The following is a 20012-nucleotide window of genomic DNA, read 5'->3' on the forward strand; positions in this document are numbered from 1 at the left end:
GTACTCCCCCAGCACCTTCTGTACTCCAACAAGCACCTTCAGTACCCCACACCACCTTCAGTACTGTCCCCAGCACCTTCAGTACTCCCTGAATACCTTCAGTACCCCACAGCGCCTTCAGTACTGTCCCCAGCACCTTCACTACTCCCTGAATACCTTCAGTACCCCACAGCACCTTCAGTATTGTCCCCAGCAACTACAGTACTTATCTATCACCTTCCATACATCCCTAGCACCTTGAGTAATCCCACAGCACCTTCAGTATTATGCCAGCACCTTCAGTAAACCCTCTAGTATCTTCAGTGCTCCCATAGCAACTTCAGTATACCCCCAGGACCTTCTGTACTCCCTCAATACCTTCAGTACCCCACAGCACCTTCAGTACCAATATTTCACCTTCAGTATTATGCCAGCACCTTCAGTACCCCCTCCCCATTACCTTCAGTGCTCCCATAGCAACTACAGTACTCCCCAATCGCTTTCTGTACTCCCTCCATCACTTTAATGACCCCCCCCCCCCCTCAACACCTACAGTAACCCCAGCACCTTCTGTACCCATATAGCATCATCATTATCCTACCAGCCCTTTTGGTACATCCTCAGCACCTTTAATACCACTCTGGCACCTTCAGTACTCCTTCAGCACCTTCATTAATCCCCCAGCACCTTTAGTACCTCCTAGCACATTTGTTACTCCCCTAGCAACTTTAGTACTCCCACAGCACCGGCAGTACCCATTGCGACCTTTGCGCGGCGTAGCCGAGCGTCAAAAAGAGGGCGTGGCCTCATAGGAAGGATTGGCATCACAAAAAGGGGTGTGGTATTACACTTTAGACCATACACAGTAATGCCCATTACACATTTTAGCAAACTCCGTAATACCCATTACATATAAAGCCACACACCGTAATGCCAATTGCACATAAGGCCACACACCATAATGCCCATTACACATTGTAAAGAGAGGAGGTGGGGGACCCGCACCAAATACTTTAATAGGAATTTGCAATTTGTGGGTGGAAAGACTGTCAGTCAGGAGGGAACTTAAGCATATATATTTCCCTGCTGGCTTAGGGTGCTGTCTACTGATTTAGATATACAGTAGGAGCAAGTTTCATCTTTGCTCCTTTGGCCAGAACAATAGAATAGCCATGGCTAGAAATGGCCAAAGGAGCAAATATGAAACTTGCCCCTACTGTATATCGTACACAATAAGATAAAAGGAAAGAAATCAGTTTATTCAGACGCACTCCTCACCCACATAGTCTTGAATGACTTAAAAACAACAATGTATCATACCTAAAGAGGTGTATATTTTATTAATGTATATTCAACTCTATAGCTAGCAGGCCATCAATTTAATTTATATTTAATCATTTTATTAATTATATATGACCTGGTAATCTATTCCCTGTGTCAGGGATTAATAGTAAAACCTATAAAATTCAACATTTTATAACTTGCCACACAAAAGGGGTTGTATATGTCTTGCAATGCGAGTGCGGGTTAGCATATGTCGGAAAGACATCCCGGCAGATGAAAGCCCGCCTTGCAGAGCACGTATATAACATTAAAAAAGGTTTGATGACACATACTGTGTCGGCTCATTTTAAAAATATTCATGCCTGTAACCCATGCAAATTATCAGGTTTTTGGGGAATTGACCAGATTTCGCCAAATTGGAGATCAAATGACATGGATAATCGTTTATCAAGAACAGAAATGAGGTGGATTCATCGTTTGGGTACCCTGGTACCACAGGGACTCAACGGTGAGTTCGAACTCAAACCGTTTTTGATTTAAAAACATGGTCGCTTTTCTCCTATTCCTTTTTTTCTGTTTTTTATATTTGTTTTTATATTCATTGTATTTTATATATGTTGACATTTTTTGTCTTTTACTTTTAGAACCGCAAAAGAAAATGTCTCTTTAAATCTCTGTTTAAATGCACACTATGCCTAGATGCGAAAGCAAGATGGCGGTAGCATCAAAGCATACAGACATTCATTATTGGCTTGACTGACACGCATACCAGTGGAGCGCACATAACATCGTGCTTCCGCGTTCCATAGAAATCTGGACCATGACACGCACGGCCATCTTGCTTCCGCTGGATATTACATCATGCCGTTAGAACGCCTGTTGTATACCGGGACTTTTCACTAATTGCGGGACTATTTAAGAGGGTATTATTCCCTCTGAAAATCACACTCCTGAGGAAGGATTCTATCTGAAACGCGTTGAGTGTTACATCGGAGGTGCCACGGAGGACAGAAGACGCTGGCTATCGCAGAACCTTGAGTGCCGCTGAACCCCTGCTCCGGACGGGAGATTGGTTGGACTCTTTTGGACCTGCCTGTTAATCATCTTTGCCGTGCTGCTTTTGCCCCTGTGGAATACCACCCATGCTGTTTTTATTGTCTGCAGATTGTAAGTGGACATCTGTATTAAAAATTTCTTTTAATCAAGGATAACCTGCACTATTTGTGTACTCTGCTTTGTCACCCCTGTCATACTATCCGTGTGGAGGGGTGTATTCTCATTACAGGTTACCTGAATGCTGACACCTATTTAAGAATGTGTCCAAATCAATGGTGATATAAAAACCTATTGTTTTACTTGTTGGTTATACACTAAGCGCTGTTACTAGTCACCATTTGTCTTCTACTTTAGGGATTAATATGGCGAAAATTGTTAAAAAAAAGTATGGAGAAAAAGAAAATTCGGGTACTTGTGTATTATCACGGTACCCGTCGGGGGTTGGTCACATGCCTTAAGTTAAGGTACTTAAGGCATGCGACCGACGCGATGGACCCGATTTTCTGTCATTTTCCAGCTTAATTGCCGGTAAAAGAGAAAATCGTGTTGATTGCGTTGGTTGCGGCCGTTATAAGGGGCCGCGACGCGACCAACACGATTTTCCCATAGAGAATAATGTTAAAGTGAAAATCGGGTTGATGAAGTCGGTCGCGGCCCATTATAATGGGCCGTAATGCGATCAACGCGATTTCACATAGGTGACAATGTGAAATGGGCCAATGTAGTCCAAATCACATTGGATATGTGTATAAATATGTTTAATGCCCCCCCCCCCATTGTTAACGCCACCGTACTATTAACGCCAAGCGTGGCGAGCGCAGCGAGCCCGCGAGGGGCGGCAGTACGCGTCCTCCGACCTTTTCATACCCCTACTATCCACGTCGGCGTGGAGTTGAGAATAGAAAGTGAGGCGAGCGCAGCGAGCCACCGAGCCCGAAGCGCGTCGAGCGCAGCGAGCCCCGCGAGGGGACACGTATACCTGTAAAGTTATGCGCGTCCCCTCGCGGGGCTCGCTGCGCTCGCCATGCTTCGGGCTCGGTGGCTCGCTGCGCTCGCCACACTTTCTATTCTCGACTCCACGCTGACGTGGATAGTAGGGGTATGAAAAGGTCGGAGGACGCGTACCGCTGCGCTCGCCACGCTTCGGGTTGGCGTCAATAGTACGGTGGCGTTAACAATGGGGAGATTTCAAACATGAGGGGGGCTTTTGGATGCAAATGGGGGGTTTGGGGCATTTTTACATTGAAACCTATGTAAAATCGGGTCTCAGGGACCATTTTACATTGATTTTAATGTAAAAATCGCTCTCGGTCGCGTCAGTCGCATCGCATGCAATTTGGTTGGCATGCGATGCGATTGACGCGTTTTTTTCCGACCCGATGAATGCGATCCAAATCGCGGGCGCCGTGATAATACACAAGTACCAAAATTCGAAAGATTAAAATTAGTCCCTGTATTAGTTTCAATTTACATTAGGAGGGCTTTGTTACAGTGGCGTCACTACCCAGGTGCGGGGTGTGCGGGCCGCACCGGGTGTCACCAGTCTCTAGGGTGACACCCAGTGCTCTGAGTCTCTGTCTCGGGCCCCATCCCTGGCTTAGTCAGTCACTCTCAGTGACAGACAGCCAGGCCAGGGCAGCGAGCGGCGCATAGACCGGGAGGGGGGAGGGAGCCGGGACTACAAGTCCCAGCATTCTCAGCACCAGCACGTCTATCTAGCAGCAGCACCTGACCCGGGCCGCACGGCGCAGTGCACACACAGCAGGGGGAGAGGGGGCGGGTCGGCATAGCATGATGTGCACTGCGCATCATGCTATGCCGACCCGCCCCGCTCTCCCCCTGTTGTGTGTGCGGTGCGGTGCGCCGGCCCGGGCGAATTACGAAGGACGGCTGGCGGCGGCGTAGAGCGGGTGCCTCCCCCCTACTGTGTGGGGATTGGCCACCCCAGGGGACGGAGGGAAGCACCTTGTTTGGGCGCGCACTGCGCAGCAGGACCACTGTGACACTCAAGGGGGGAGAGGGTGGGCGCAGCCTCATCGAATCCGCGGCCAGCGCCATTTTAGGTTGCGGCCGTTGCGCAGCGCACTGGCACACACTGTGTCTGCTGGATTACTGGCTGAAATTGAATACCTGAAAAATCCACTTCGAACGAACCCAACCCATTCCCAACGGTTGCAGTGCAGCAGGTGAGGCTTCTGGCACTGTGGGGGCGTATATAGGGGCAGTATATATATATATATATATATATATATATATATATATATATATATACATATATGTTACTGGAATGCTGTGTACTCTATATCTGTAACTGGATGGAATACTCATTGTACTTACTACATCTGTCACTGTAATGCTGTCTATTGTTTATCTGTAAATTACAGATAATTGCTATGCTCTTTGCATTGTATTTGTATTATATCTCATTTGAATGCTCTATGTATTGTGTGTTTGCCATTGGAAGGCTCTGGCTTCTGGCACTGTGGGGGCATACAGTATGATATCAGAGTCTGTCTGGCACTATGGGGCATATGTGAGTGAAATGGCCCAATGGGCATCATGGTGTCGGGTATATGTCTGGCACTGTGGGGGCATATCTGGCACTGTGGGGCCGGGGCATACAATATAAATGTCTGGCACTATGGGGGCATGGTGTGGGGTGTAATGGGCAGCATTATGGTATGGGGAGTATTGTGTATTAAATAATTACCATCACAGTGTGGGGTGTAATGGGCATCATGGTGTGCAGTGTAATGGGCATCACGGTGTGGGGTGTAATGGGCATCATGGTGTGCAGTGTAATGGGCATCACGGTGTGGGGAGCATTGGGTAATTGCCATCACAGTGTGGGGTGTAATGAGTATCAAGGTTTGCGGCATAATGTGTAATTAGCATCACAGAGTGCGGTGTATCGTGTAATTAGCATTGCGGTGTGGGTCTTAATGTGTAACTGGCATCACGTGTGCAGCATTATGTGTAATTGGCATTACCTCATGTGTAATGGGTATAGTTCGCTAAAATGTGCAATCTGCAGGTACACAATACAATCATGGTACAGACCACTCCCCCTTCTGATAGGCCACACCCCCAATTTTCCAGCGCGCCAGAGGCGCGCACAAGCATCCCTTCTCCGTCTTCCAGAAAGTTGGCGGGGGGGGGGGGTGACACCATGAGTTCCTAAACCGGGTGACACCAACCCTAGTGACGCCACTGCTTTGTTATGCCCTATCAAATTATGCGTGCCAATGTGAGTAATCTTACATAGACGTTATATGCCGCGCAAAGGTCGCGCGCAAAGGACGCAAAGGGTACTGACGGTGCTTTGGGAGAACTAAAGTTGCTAGGGGGATAACAAATGTGCTAGGAGGTACTAAAGTAATCTTACATAGACGTTAAATGCTGCACCACTCCTGCATTATGCTGTGTGCTCAGGGGTTTCTTTTGTCTGTGACATGTCTGTTACTGTACCACCAACATTCTCTGTATTATGTGCATTGTTTTTTACTGTCTGTAAGCGCCTTGAGTCCTGCTGGAGAAAGAGCGCTATATAAATTTTACTTACTTACTATATTGCGTCAATCAAAGAAATGTATTTCAGCCAGGTTCTCAGATCATATAATGATTCCGGGTTTCTCTGTAGTATTATCCGTTAACGTGAATAGTATATACTCTTCACATTTGCAACATTTGTATCTCTGTGTCTATACTCAGCAGAGATATATTGTAGCTATTGCATAAATGTGTCTAATTCAGATGTAGGTGTATCCTGTGATCATTTTTGCTTGTATGATTATGTCACAGTGGGTAAAAAATATATTGCAATTTGGTTTGTGGCTATTACCACACTGCATCCATACTATAATATTACCTCCGTGTCTGGTATGCACGAGGAGGATACACACTTATTCACATATACACAGATATTATTAGTGCATATAAGCACAGGTCTGATCTAGTAACAGTAATTCAGTACCTCACGCTATGCATGCTATTATCCCCCCATAGGTGGGGTGTATTCGCATACAGTAATCAGAACGCTGATAGGAAGTGTGTGTGCGTTCAGCCTATCACCCTTCCCTCTGTGTCTGCTTTTTAATAATATATAATGCGTTGTCCAGTGGCAAACACAGGATTTTCAGAAGGGGGTTTCCAGAGGGGTGGAGCAAAGCATGGAGATGGACACTTAGGTGACCCAGTATATGCCGGGTCAGTTAAAGTATTATAGATAGACCAAATTTATATAAATAATAGTAATAATAATATTAAAAAAAATACAGGGGCGTCAACAGCAGTGTAGACCCCTGGGCATAGCAATGTATTGGGGCCCCTACCGATCCTCCAGTGGTAGGGGTGGGGGAAGCTTTGAATGTCCCCCGGGTGGTAGGAGGTATTATATCAACCGCTCAGCATGTAGGGCCTGGATCAGTAATTTCCACTAATTACCCCTTTACTGCACAGATGGTGGGAGATGGGGTGGGAGAAGGGGGTATTGGGCTGAATGAAGGGGCCCTGATACATAACTTCCAGGGTGGTAGAGAATGTTTAATATGGAGAGGAGGGGTGTATAGTGGAGTGGGCTTATTATTCATAATTTTCTGGTGGGAGGACAACTTGCTTGACTGCAGATACAGTGGCGTAACTACATTTTGGGCGCCCCCCCGCCATTAAAGGGAGGGCGCCCAGCTACTCACCCACCGCTCCCCCAGGTAGCCGTAAATGCAGGTGGGGGGGACGGACGCTGCGGGGGACACAGAGGCGGCAATTACTTACAGCTGAGCCGGGCAGGGGGAGCCGGGAGCTGTCAGTACGGAAGGAAAAAAAAAAAAGCCCATACAATGAATGGGCAGCCTGTGATTGGCTGAGCGCTCTCTCAGCCAGTCAGCAATTGGCTGAGAGAGCGCTCAGCAGCCAATCAGAGGCTGCCCATTCATTGTATGGGCTTTTTTTTCTTCTTCAGTACAGACAGCTCCCGGCTCCCCCTGCCCGGCTCAGCTGTAAGTAATTGCCGCAGCTGTGTCCCCCGCAGTGTCCGTCCCCCCAGCCGCCTCGCAGCGTCCCCCCCACCTGCACAGGTAAAGACTGGGGATGGTGCGGCGGGGTGTAACGTAACTATAGCACCGCAGCCCCCGGCGCCCGCACATGCATAGCCCCCCCCCCCCCGCGGTCGCGGGGGCTGCGGTGCTATAGTTACACCCCTGTGCAGATAGCTTTAGTTCCCGGAAATAGATTTCTTAGATTGTAATGGAATTAAAAACTAGAGAATCCCATGTACCAAATGGTATTGGGGACTAGGGGATCAGAGTTCAGGAGGCAGAGCAATCTGCCAACGAGTATATAAAACTACATACCAGGTGTGTGGAGCTGCAGCAGTAACCAGCTGCTAGAAGGCTGATATCTCTGGTTCTGGGAACAATAGAGACAAGCTGCTCGTGTACATCAAAGGGGAAGAGTCCCAGCTTTTGGAATATACCCTCAGAAAAACTCTAATGGTGCGTACACATGGGGGCGACTCAGAAACCCCCCCTGCGTGCGCTACTGTTGTCTACACACTGTGCAATTTCAAGGCGCGAGTCAGATGTTAGATCAGTATTGTGGCATTTATGTGAAGGTATTCTAGTACCCAAAGCCTGGATAGTGCAGCAGGTTAGTGCCCGGGGCATGGATTTTATATTTTCACACATGCTGTGGCATGTACATAGAACAATGTGAGTAATCACTGCAATGTTTGTGGCATATAGTTTGCACACTCATAGATGATGATAGCCGGGGCATTGGATTAGTGCTCAGAATTGTGCTAGTGTAGATTATTCTTTTATAAACTTTATATACACACTGAGCAATTTAGACTATGAGACAATCAAGCAGTTATAAAACCGGGGCAAGAGCCTAATCCTTGTCCGGTCACACAGGTATATTTATAGCAATAACTATCTTTAGGCAGGGATTTGTTCCTCTCTTTAAACAATCATGCGTACTGTATATTAAGTGGTATGCTGTGATACTGGAGGAGCAGGTTTCTGTCGGTGCATGCAAAACACCGCAATCGAGTTACAGGGATCTGTCAGGGATCAGTTCCCTTTCAGGCAGCATGTGCTAGCGCGTGTTGTGTGCGCTTGGCTGCAAAGACCTTCCACTGCCTTATAGACACTTATTAACACGGACTGACAATACATATACACATGTAGTACATTGGCTACATATAACAACGGATTTACAGGGAGAGAATGCCGATGCGCATTTCGCCCTACAGGCTTTTTCAAGGCTCTAACTAGGTGTCAGACCCGCCCCTCTTGGGCTATATTTATGTGATCCACGCTCCCAGGGCGTTATTTCATGGAGCCATTCCAAATCCCTGCTCTTACTTTTCAAATGGTATTGATACTGTGATTGGTTCTCTTATGATTAACAAGTGCTGCTTGTATACATATGTCATTACTCGTAATGATTGTTATTGTGTCACTTGTCATAAAATGTAAAGATCTTCCTTCTTCTTTATATAGATGAGTGTCCCCACATACTGGTTCATATTAGCAACACATGGTTTTATTATAAGGCATGTTGTACTTCTTCTGATTTAATTCACGTAGTTACCTACAGTACATGCCCTGTTACGATATGTACTTAGAATAAAGTTCAACTCTCTCTGTAATAAATACCGCAGAGTCAGAGGCTATATGCACGCTTTTATGTTGTTCAGAATTGCCCATTTAGAGTTATATGTTCCCAGGAAAATTCTTTGTGTACTCACCGGTGAATGTTTAATTAGCATAACTTATATTAGTGCATGAATAAAGAGCATCTTAATCTATACTATTATTGTCCCCTGTGTGTTGCTGGGGTGTGAATGATCTAAATTCAAAGAAATATTGAGATAACCAAAATACGTGTATGTGCTCAAATAACTAAAAAATGTGAGAAAAAGTGAAAATGGGAAACATGCAGGTGTGAAGTGAATATACATGGTATTCTCCATATATAAGATAGTGATGCTGGATTGCTATTTAGTGATAAGCTGCTATAATGATAATAATAAATATATCTTCATAGTGAATAATGCTGTTCAGTGAAGTAGAATAGGGTGAAGAAAGGTTTTTGACACTGGAAACAATAGACTACCCTGTACATTGTGTACCTATATATAGAGGAAAAGGAGGGGGTATAATGTATTCTATATTAAATGTATACAATATTCCTCTTATTAAACACAGGGACATATATAATTTAATTAGATTCTTAATAGTACTTATGAGTGTGCCTGTTCAAATCATATGATTTGATATATCTATATCATGTGATAAATGTCTCTTATGCCCCTTTCAGACCGCACTTTTGAACCGGTATTTTGCCGTTTTTTTAACCGTTTCAAAACGGTAATGTGTGCGGTCTGAAAGGTGCAGAGTGATTTTACCGTTTCCAAAATACCGGTTTCTGGAAACGGTAAAAAAGTAGGGTCCTACCCCTTTCAGACCCGTTTTTTTGGTGTCTCAAAGGGTCTGAAACGGTAAAAGTACTTGTCTCACCTCCTCGTCTTCTTCTTCCTCATTCTTTTCCCCTTTGCACCGCTGTCCTCTCTCCGGTTCCCCTCTGCACCGCTGTCCTCTCTCCTGCTCTCCCCCTTGGCGCATCCCTCCAGTCACAGTCAGTGCTGCTGCCCACAGAATTCGTCTTCATGCCCCCCTCAGACAGAGTCTGTGAGCCCGAGGAGGAGAGTGATTATGAGGAGGAGGCGGTTTCGCAGCCGCTGCCCCAGCTCCCGGACACTTTGCAGTCCATGTCACTGGGCAGCGTCACCTGCGCTCGGGCACCGCCGCTCGGGCGCCACCGCCTGCGTACACTCATGGGCCGGGGTCAGGTCGCTGGGGGTGCGGGCACAGGGGAGATGCTGTTCCAACGCGTCATGCCGGGCAGCGAGATGCGCCAAACCCTCTATCAGTGCACACATCTGGAGCCCTGCACCGCCGCTGCCGCTCAACCTATCCTGAGTGTGCTCCAGCCAGCAGCAGCCTCCTGAGTACGGCACCTGGGGACGGTGCGAGCAACAAGTCTCTGGGGGCAGGAGGCGAGCACCTAGCAGGAGGTAAGGAGTGGAGCGGTCCGCTCGTATGGATTGGTGGTGGAACAGCCACCTGAGCACAGCAGTGCTGCAGTGTCCATTGAGCACACCGTGCTCCAGAGAGACGCTGCCAGTAACCCTTGCCAGTGCAGAGGCTGGTGCAGAGTGTAGTGTGTTGGAGGGATAGGGGAACACTGCACACTGCAAACTGTCACAGGGAACACTGTTTGGGGAACCCCATATACATACGCTCCTGCACGGGTTCCCTGAAACGTACTGTATGTACAAAAAACGCCAATATACCGTTTAATTAATGCGGTGTGAAAGGGGTTGTTACCTGGCAGACCCGTTTTTTAAAATGTTTTAAAATACAGGGTCAAAGCCAGTTTTGCGGTCTGAAAGCAGCATTATTGATGTAATTCCATGTGTGGATTATCAGGCAAATCGATTATACAGTAGATTATCACCGTCTCTCTGCTTTTTGTCTCAGTATGTTATGATAAGTAACGTTATCCAGTGAGATCCCTTTAGACATGAACCGGTGGGGATTTGACTATGACATATGTATGGGAAAGGCTTTATATGGTATCACGAATGGGTCTGATGCAGGGTATATGAGATCAGGTTGATGGTAATCTTTTGTATGGATATTCTGGGGATAGGAGGATTTGAGAATATGTCATGACTAGAATTATCGATTCTATTTGTACCGATGGTGGATAGGCGATGGAACTCCTAATGACCTCCTTCATTAGAATATCATGTCTCCAGGATTGCCCATAGAAATGCAGAATATTGTATCTCCTCATTAAGTCCATGTGGTTTCAGGCTGTTCATGAGGAAGATATGCTCAGATTCTTTTTTCAGTTTCCGGGCGGCGGGGCAACGGGAACCCTGTCCATCTCCGCTTCAGGGAGAAGGACAGGGTTAGGTAGGACAGCGGGGAGGTGGTGGGGACCTCGGGTGACCGCCGACAAGCCGGCGGGGACCCGGGGGAAGTGCCCTTGGAAGGGGATGTGCGCGTGCGTCCCCTTTCACAAAACAGATGGCGGCTGGCGATTCTTCCGCCATCCCTTGCAAGGCTGAGCCCTTCTCCATCTGTACTTTGTCCATTCTATTTACCTGCTGCCTCGTGTCCTGACCACCCCTGCCATTCTCACTTCTTGCCTCAGGTCTCCTTCCCTGCACCTCATGTCACCTGTCTGTCTCCCCCTCCCTCTGGATCGGGCGTGTCCAGCCTCGGGCCCTCCAGCTGTTGTGGAACTGCACGTCCCGGCATGCCTTGCCATAGTTTTAGCATTCCCTAAGTCAAGACTGTGGCGGGGCCTTCTGGGATGTGTGGTTTTGCAGCAGCTGGGGGGTCGCAGGTTGGACATGCCTGCTCTAGATTGTAAGCTCCTTAGAGCAGGGCCTTCCTCCCTCCTGTTCTCACGGCACTCTTCTTGTATTTCAACTACAGCTCTCTTACTCACCTACAATCTACACCTGCATCTATTCTCATTCACTTCCTTATATCTCAGCTGTATTGTGTACTAAGACTTGTGCTTTAATTGTGTTATGCCTAGTTCTGTGTACCCTGTACTGTTCTTTTGTGTTCTATATGTACGGTACTGACTGGGGCAATCACCATGTGGTGCCGCTGATTGGCTGCCTGGGTGCTGCACAGCTCAGTAATTATATGTTCCCCATGTCTGTGTCCCTCATTAGAGTACATCTAGTATATGTATATCTGTACTGCCATTGTTGCCTGTTCCTTGTACTGATAACTTTGTATTGCAGTATGTGCATTGTTATTTATAATGTCTGTAAAGCGCCTTGAGTCCTGTTGGAGAAAGTGCGCTACTGTATATAAAAAAAACTTACTTACTTTAAAATATCAGAACATACTATACTACAAGGTATAAACTACTATAAACATAGGTTGAACTAGATGGATGCAAGTCTTTATTCAGCCTCACCTACTATGTAACTATATATATATATATATATATATATATATACCATAGAATGAATTACTCCCATATATACTATACACTGAGAGAGTTACGGTCATATATACTATACACTGAGAGAGTTACTCCCATATATACTATACACTGAGAGAGATACTGTCATATATACTATACACTGAGAGAGTTACTCCCATATATACTATACACTGAGAGAGTTACTCCCATATATACTATACACTGAGAGAGATACTGTCATATATACTATACACTGATCAATACTGCCATATATACTATACACTGAGAGAGATACTGTCATATATACTATACACTGAGAGAGTTACTCCCATATATACTATACACTGAGAGAGTTACTCCCATATATACTATACACTGAGAGAGATACTGTCATATATACTATACACTGAGAGAGTTACTCCCATATATACTATACACTGAGAGAGTTACTCCCATATATACTATACACTGAGAGAGTTACTCCCATATATACTATACACTGAGAGAGTTACTCCCATATATACTATACACTGAGAGAGTTACTGTCATATATACTATACCCTGAGAGTGTTACTCCCATATATACTATACACTGAGAGAGTTACTGTCATATATACTATACCCTGAGAGTGTTACTCCCATATATACTATACACTGAGAGTGTTACTCCCATATATACTATACACTGAGAGAGTTACTGTCATATATACTATACCCTGAGAGTGTTACTCCCATATATACAATACACTGAGATAGTTACCCCATATATACAATACACTGAGATAGTTACTCCCGTATATACTATACACTGAGAGAGTTACTCCCATATATACTATACACTGAGAGAGTTACTCCCATATATACTATACACTGAGAGAGTTACTCCCATATATACTATACACTGAGAGATACTGTCATATATACTATACACTGAGAGAGTTACTCCCATATATACTATACACTGAGAGAGTTACTCCCATATTTATTTATTTATTTATTAACAGTTACTTATATAGCGCATACATATTCTGCAGCGCTGTACAGAGAATATTTGAACATTCACATCAGTCCTTGCCCCAGTGGAGCTTACAATCTATATTCCCTACCACATGTACATGCACACACAGACATTCTAGGGTTAATTTTGTTGGAAGCCAATTAACCTATCTGTATATTTTTGGATTGTGGGAGGAAACCGGAGTGCCCGGAGTAAACCCACGCAAGCACGGGGAGAATATACAAACTCCGCACAGTTAGAGCCATGGTGGGGATCGAACCCATGACCTCAGCGCTGTGAGGCAGTAATGCTAACCATTACACCATCCGTACTGCCCCGTATATACTATACACTGAGAGATACTGTCATATATACTATACACTGAGAGAGTTACTCCCATATATACTGTACCCTGAGAGTGTTACTCCCATATATACTATACACTGAGAGAGTTACTCCCATATATACTATACACTGAGAGAGTTACTCTCATATATACAGTATGTGCCTATGCACATCCTTGCTGGCGGGTCGCCAGAACGTACGCGCTGGCGACCCGCCAGCAGCCTCGCCAGCGAGGAGACTGAGACGCGCGTGCGTCTCACGCGCACGCGCGTCTCAGTCTCCGTCGCTAGCATGGCGGAAACCCTGTCCGTCTCCGCCTCAGGGAGACGGACGGGGTTAGGGGGGGTTAGGGGGGATGCGGGCAGGCGGCGGGGACCCCGGGTTACCGCCGGCAAGCCGGCGGGGACCCGGGGAAACGTTTGGAAGTGCCGTCGGAAGGGGGCGCGCGCGCCTCTCGTGCGCGCGCGTCCCCTTCTCACGATCGCCATGGCGCTGGTGGGGGATGGCGGCTGGCGACGCAAGCGCCATCCCCTGCAAAGATGGGAAAAGACCCATCTGTACTATACACTGAGAGAGTTACTCTCATATATACTATACACTGAGAGTGTTACTCCCATATATACTATACACTGAGAGAGTTACTCCCATATATACTATACACTGAGAGAGATACTGTCATATTTACTATACACTGAGAGAGTTACTGTCATATATACTATACACTGAGAGAGTTACTCCCATATATACTATACATTGAGAGAGTTACTCCCATATATACTATACACTGAGAGAGATACTGTCATATATACTATACACTGAGAGTTACTCCCATATATACTATACACTGAGAGAGATACTGTCATATATACTATACACTGAGAGAGTTACTGTCATATATACTATACACTGAGAGAGTTACTCCCATATATACTATACACTGAGAGAGTTACTGTCATATATACTATACACTGAGAGAGATACTGTCATATATACTATACACTGAGAGAGATACTGTCATATATACTATACACTGAGAGAGATACTGTCACATATATACTATACACTGAGAGAGTTACTCCCATATATACTATACACTGAGAGAGTTACTGTCATATATACTATACACTGAGAGATACTGTCATATATACTATACACTGAGAGAGTTACTCCCATATATACTATACACTGAGAGAGATACTGTCATACATACTATACACTGAGAGAGTGATTCCCATATATACTATACACTGAGAGAGTTACTGTCATATATACTATACACTGAGAGATACTGTCATATATACTATACACTGAGAGAGTTACCCCCATATATACTATACCCTGAGAGTGTTACTCCCATATATACTATACACTGAGAGAGTTACTCCCATATATACTATACACTGAGAGAGTTACTCTCATATATACAGTATGTGCCTATGCACATCCTTGCTGGCGGGTCGCCAGAACGTACGCGCTGGCGACCCGCCAGCAGCCTCGCCAGCGAGGAGACTGAGACGCGCGTGCGTCTCACGCGCACGCGCGTCTCAGTCTCCGTCGCTAGCGTGGCGGAAACCCTGTCCGTCTCCGCCTCAGGGAGACGGACGGGGTTAGGGGGGGTTAGGGGGGATGCGGGCAGGCGGCGGGGACCCGGGGAAACGTTTGGAAGTGCCGTCGGAAGGGGGCGCGCGCGCCTCTCGTGCGCGCGCGTCCCCTTCTCACGATCGCCATGGCGCTGGCGGGGGATGGCGGCTGGCGACGCCAGCGCCATCCCCTGCAAAGATGGGAAAAGACCCATCTGTACTATACACTGAGAGAGTTACTCTCATATATACTATACACTGAGAGAGTTACTCCCATATATACTATACACTGAGAGAGATACTGTCATATTTACTATACACTGAGAGAGTTACTGTCATATATACTATACACTGAGAGAGTTACTCCCATATATACTATACATTGAGAGAGTTACTCCCATATATACTATACACTGAGAGAGATACTGTCATATATACTATACACTGAGAGTTACTCCCATATATACTATACACTGAGAGAGATACTGTCATATATACTATACACTGAGAGAGTTACTGTCATATATACTATACACTGAGAGAGTTACTCCCATATATACTATACACTGAGAGAGTTACTGTCATATATACTATACACTGAGAGAGATACTGTCATATATACTATACACTGAGAGAGATACTGTCATATATACTATACACTGAGAGAGATACTGTCACATATATACTATACACTGAGAGAGTTACTCCCATATATACTATACACTGAGAGAGTTACTGTCATATATACTATACACTGAGAGATACTGTCATATATACTATACACTGAGAGAGATACTGTCATATATACTATACACTGAGAGAGTTACTGTCATATATACTATACACTGAGAGAGTTACTCCCATATATACTATACACTGAGAGAGATACTGTCATATATACTATACACTGAGAGAGATACTGTCACATATATACTATACACTGAGAGAGATACTCCCATATATACTATACACTGAGAGAGTTACTGTCATATATACTATACACTGAGAGATACTGTCATATATACTATACACTGAGAGAGATACTGTCATATATACTATACACTGAGAGAGATACTGTCATATATACTATACACTGAGAGAGATACTGTCACATATATACTATACCCTGAGATTGTTATATACTTTATGCAATGAGAGATCTAATGTCAGTCCTACCTTACAGACTAGAGAAGGCAGCAGGCAGTGGAAGGATCACTGACTGGTAGTGAATATATATAGTATATATAGTATATGAGGGAGGGGATAAGAAGTGTGCACTGCAGCACTTTCTCTTTTGTTTCCAGGAATTCTCAACCATGTATCTAAAAGTACTGTGAAGAAACAGGGTTAGTCTCACCAGAGAGTGGTGTTTTTTCTGTGGTCACAACTACCCTGTAATGGAGAAAGAAATGTACAATAGTGTGATGCTGGGGATCCGGTCGATGTGTCGACCATAAGATGGTCGACAGTCATGAGGTTGACAACGTTGGGTCAACATACTGGAAGGTCGACAGGGGTCTAGGTCGACATGGGTCAAGGTCAACAGGTGTCTAGGTCGACACATATGTTAGGTCGACAGTCAAAAGGTCGACGTGGGGTTTCTCACTGTTGTTGAGCAGACATGTGACGACAGGCGGTATTTCATGCCCTACCATCCACTAAGTTGTGGTGAGAGAATAAAATACTGTGCCCGAAGCATGGCAAGTGCAGCGATGGGATGGGCTGCACTTCAAACTGTGTCCATGTCAACTGTCTTGACATTCGGGTAAAAAAAAAAACTGTGAAAAACCCCATGTCAACCTTTTGACTGTGGACCTAACCCATGTCGACCTAACGCATGTGTCAACTTAGACACCTGTCGACCTTGTCCCATGTCGACCTAGACACCTTTTGACCTTGACCCATGTCGACCTAGACCCCTGTCAACCTTCCAGTATGTCGACCCAATGGTGTCGACCTAATCACTGTCAACACCAATTCCTGATACTGTAACACCTTATGGGGGAAATTTACTAAGATGTGTATTTTACTTCACATGTGATGTTTCTATGGCAACCAATCAGAATCTACTTATTTATTTAGCACCCTCTAGAAGATAGTAGACAGGATCTGATTGGTTGCCCACAGCAACATCACATGTGAAGTAGAATACACATCTTAGTAAATTTCCCCTTATAACTTAAAAAATAAAATATAATACTGTGACTCGTACCAATAGTATATGTCTACGTTTGAGGTAGACGTATGAGTTTACAGTAATTGAGGGACATAATCCATCACCAATGGACTCCTCCTTCCTCCTCCTCAGAGATGTGATAACTCAAAAGGATAGGAAAAACATCATGGGGCAATAAATCTTAATAAAATCCATTTTCCACAGGCGAAAGACATAAGTTTGAACGCCTGCGTCTCTCCTGGACTTCAACTTCCGGTATTTATCAGGAAGCGGAAGTGACGTTTGAGTGTCAGGGAGCTCACTTCCAGTTGCGGTTCACCATGTTTCTCTTCGGATTTGCTTTCACCAGGTCCGGCAACCATTATAGAAGTTCCCTATCAATATTCAAGTGCACAATGCAGTCATTTTTGGACCGTTTCCTCAAAGTAAATAGAGATGTATAAATTTCATATAGCGCATATAAAATATATACAACATCATAAAAATATTGCAATAATTTAAAGAAGCCATTTTGTTTCGAAGTCCTTATTGAGTCCACTAGGGGTCAGAGTTCTATAATTAAAAATAGTACTTGTGTAGTTTCACGGCGCCAGTAAATCGCATCCGATATCGCATGCGATTTGCATACGATTTACTATCCATTTCATTACCCCACTATCCAAGTGGGCATAAAGTTGATTTTATATAGCCTGGCGAGCGCAGTGAGCCACCGAGCCCGAAGTGTGGCTAGCGCAGCAAGCCCCGCGAGGGGACACGGAATGTATTTGATGGAATTGCATGCAAATGGCACGCTTCGGGCTCGGTGGCATACAGTTGATTTTATATAGCGTGGCGAGCGCAGCGAGCCACCGAGCCCGAAGCGTGGCGAGCGGACATGGATGTTATTTCAAAGCAACTGACGATATTGCATGCCATTTGCATGCAATTCCATCAAATACATTCCGTGTCCCCTCGCGGGGCTCGCTGGGCTCGCCGTGAAACTACACAAGTACCCCAAAAATCATTACCATCTCACACTTGCCTAGTTTTTTTGCTAAAGCTCCGCCTCTTACATTTGGGACCACTTTTTGTAAAAGTTTTTTATACCCAAAAACATTGCACTGGTGACAGGAATTAAAATGTGCTGAGAGGGCATGTGTCGCAAGGCCTCTTCGAACGTTTCTCACATGCTCCCCTAGTCTAACCTTAAATGGTCTGCTCGTTCTACCTATATAGAACTTGTCACAAGTGCATTCGATTGCAAATATCACACTAGAAGAATGAGTTGTCACAAAATGTCTTATTTTGAATGGTTTCCCATTGATATTGAGATCTTCAATTTTCATTCCAAAGTTGTTTGGTATGTTTTTACACCCTATACAATCCCCACAATGATAGAAACCTTTAGAGGTTGTAACATATTTTTGGGGGGGAGATGGGGCCCATACTTTGCACTAGTTTATTTTTAAGATTGGGAGCCCGTCTGAATATTAGATTCGGTACCGCAGGGATTTCATTTACTATAATGGGATCTTTTTTGAGAAGATCCCAGTGTTTCTTAAATATATTTTTACCATGTGAACAAACCTTAAGATGCATAGTCCAATCACTCCATTCCTTTGAGATTACAAAAGGCCAGATATTTGAGTAGCTTATTAACTTTTGCTTTTACAATTACACAGAAACAAAAACCAAAGATCTGTAAAACCAAAAGTATAGTCTATATCAGGGCTGGGCAACACCGGCCCTCCAGATGTTGATGAACTACACATCCCAGCATGCCTTGCATAATTTTCAGCATGGCCACATAGCAAAACTAATGCAAAGCATCCTGGGATGTGTAGTTCATTAACATCTGGAGGGCCGGTGTTGCCCAGCCCTGGTCTATATTGTGCTGAAAAGCAATTTGTACGTGATATGAAAATGCCATAATTAAACCATTATAAACATGTCACTGTTAAAATAGTGGAAATCTAAAAAAAGAGGAACAAAGGAGTGGAAGGGGGAAGAGAAAGTGAAGCAAGGTATGGAGAGGGTTAGTGGGGGAAGGAGGAATTGGAAGGGGGGTGTTGAAGAAAATGTCATTGTATCTCAAACAATAAATTTAGCTTATAATAAAAAGGAAAATGCACTAATGCCATTAATCTCACCTTGGTCTATAACAGTGCTTGTAACTCTTCGATTTTTACATTGCACAATAAAGAGAATTTGAGATATCATAACGAGTTTGTATTTTCTTGTACAAATACCAATCAGTGTTTTCAAACAACCTAAAAATAATAGTGTGTGCTTTCAAGTAGATAGTGTGGCAGAGTCAGCGTTCCCCCACTTAAATTACTGAGGAGGATCCGGGCCAGGTTTTGTTAGCAGTAGCAGAATCCCAGGTGTAATCAGCAGCACCTGGGATGTCCTGATATAAGGCTTCACTGTAATATAAGGTCTGACCCGCGCTCAGCCTGTACACGTGGGTAAGATGGACTGGGAATGATATAGAGTAAGTATATATTTATTAAAACAGTACTAAATACACATCAATACGTAAAAAATGAATGTACATGTGGGTCACAAACACTAATTCTGGGCTGCAGACCTGCTG

The 20012-nt window shown here is 44.8% G+C and overlaps 1 protein-coding gene across 1 annotated transcript in view; it reads right to left on the bottom strand.

Moving 5' to 3' along the window:
* The window catches only part of LOC146009518 (uncharacterized), a 35462-nt gene that overhangs the window by 14614 nt on the left and 836 nt on the right, over positions 1-20012 (bottom strand). The window lies entirely within an intron of this gene.

The sequence above is a fragment of the Crinia signifera genome, chromosome 6 (assembly GCF_055691185.1).
Source record: "Crinia signifera chromosome 6, ASM5569118v1, whole genome shotgun sequence".
Classification (NCBI taxonomy): Eukaryota; Metazoa; Chordata; class Amphibia; order Anura; family Myobatrachidae; genus Crinia; species Crinia signifera.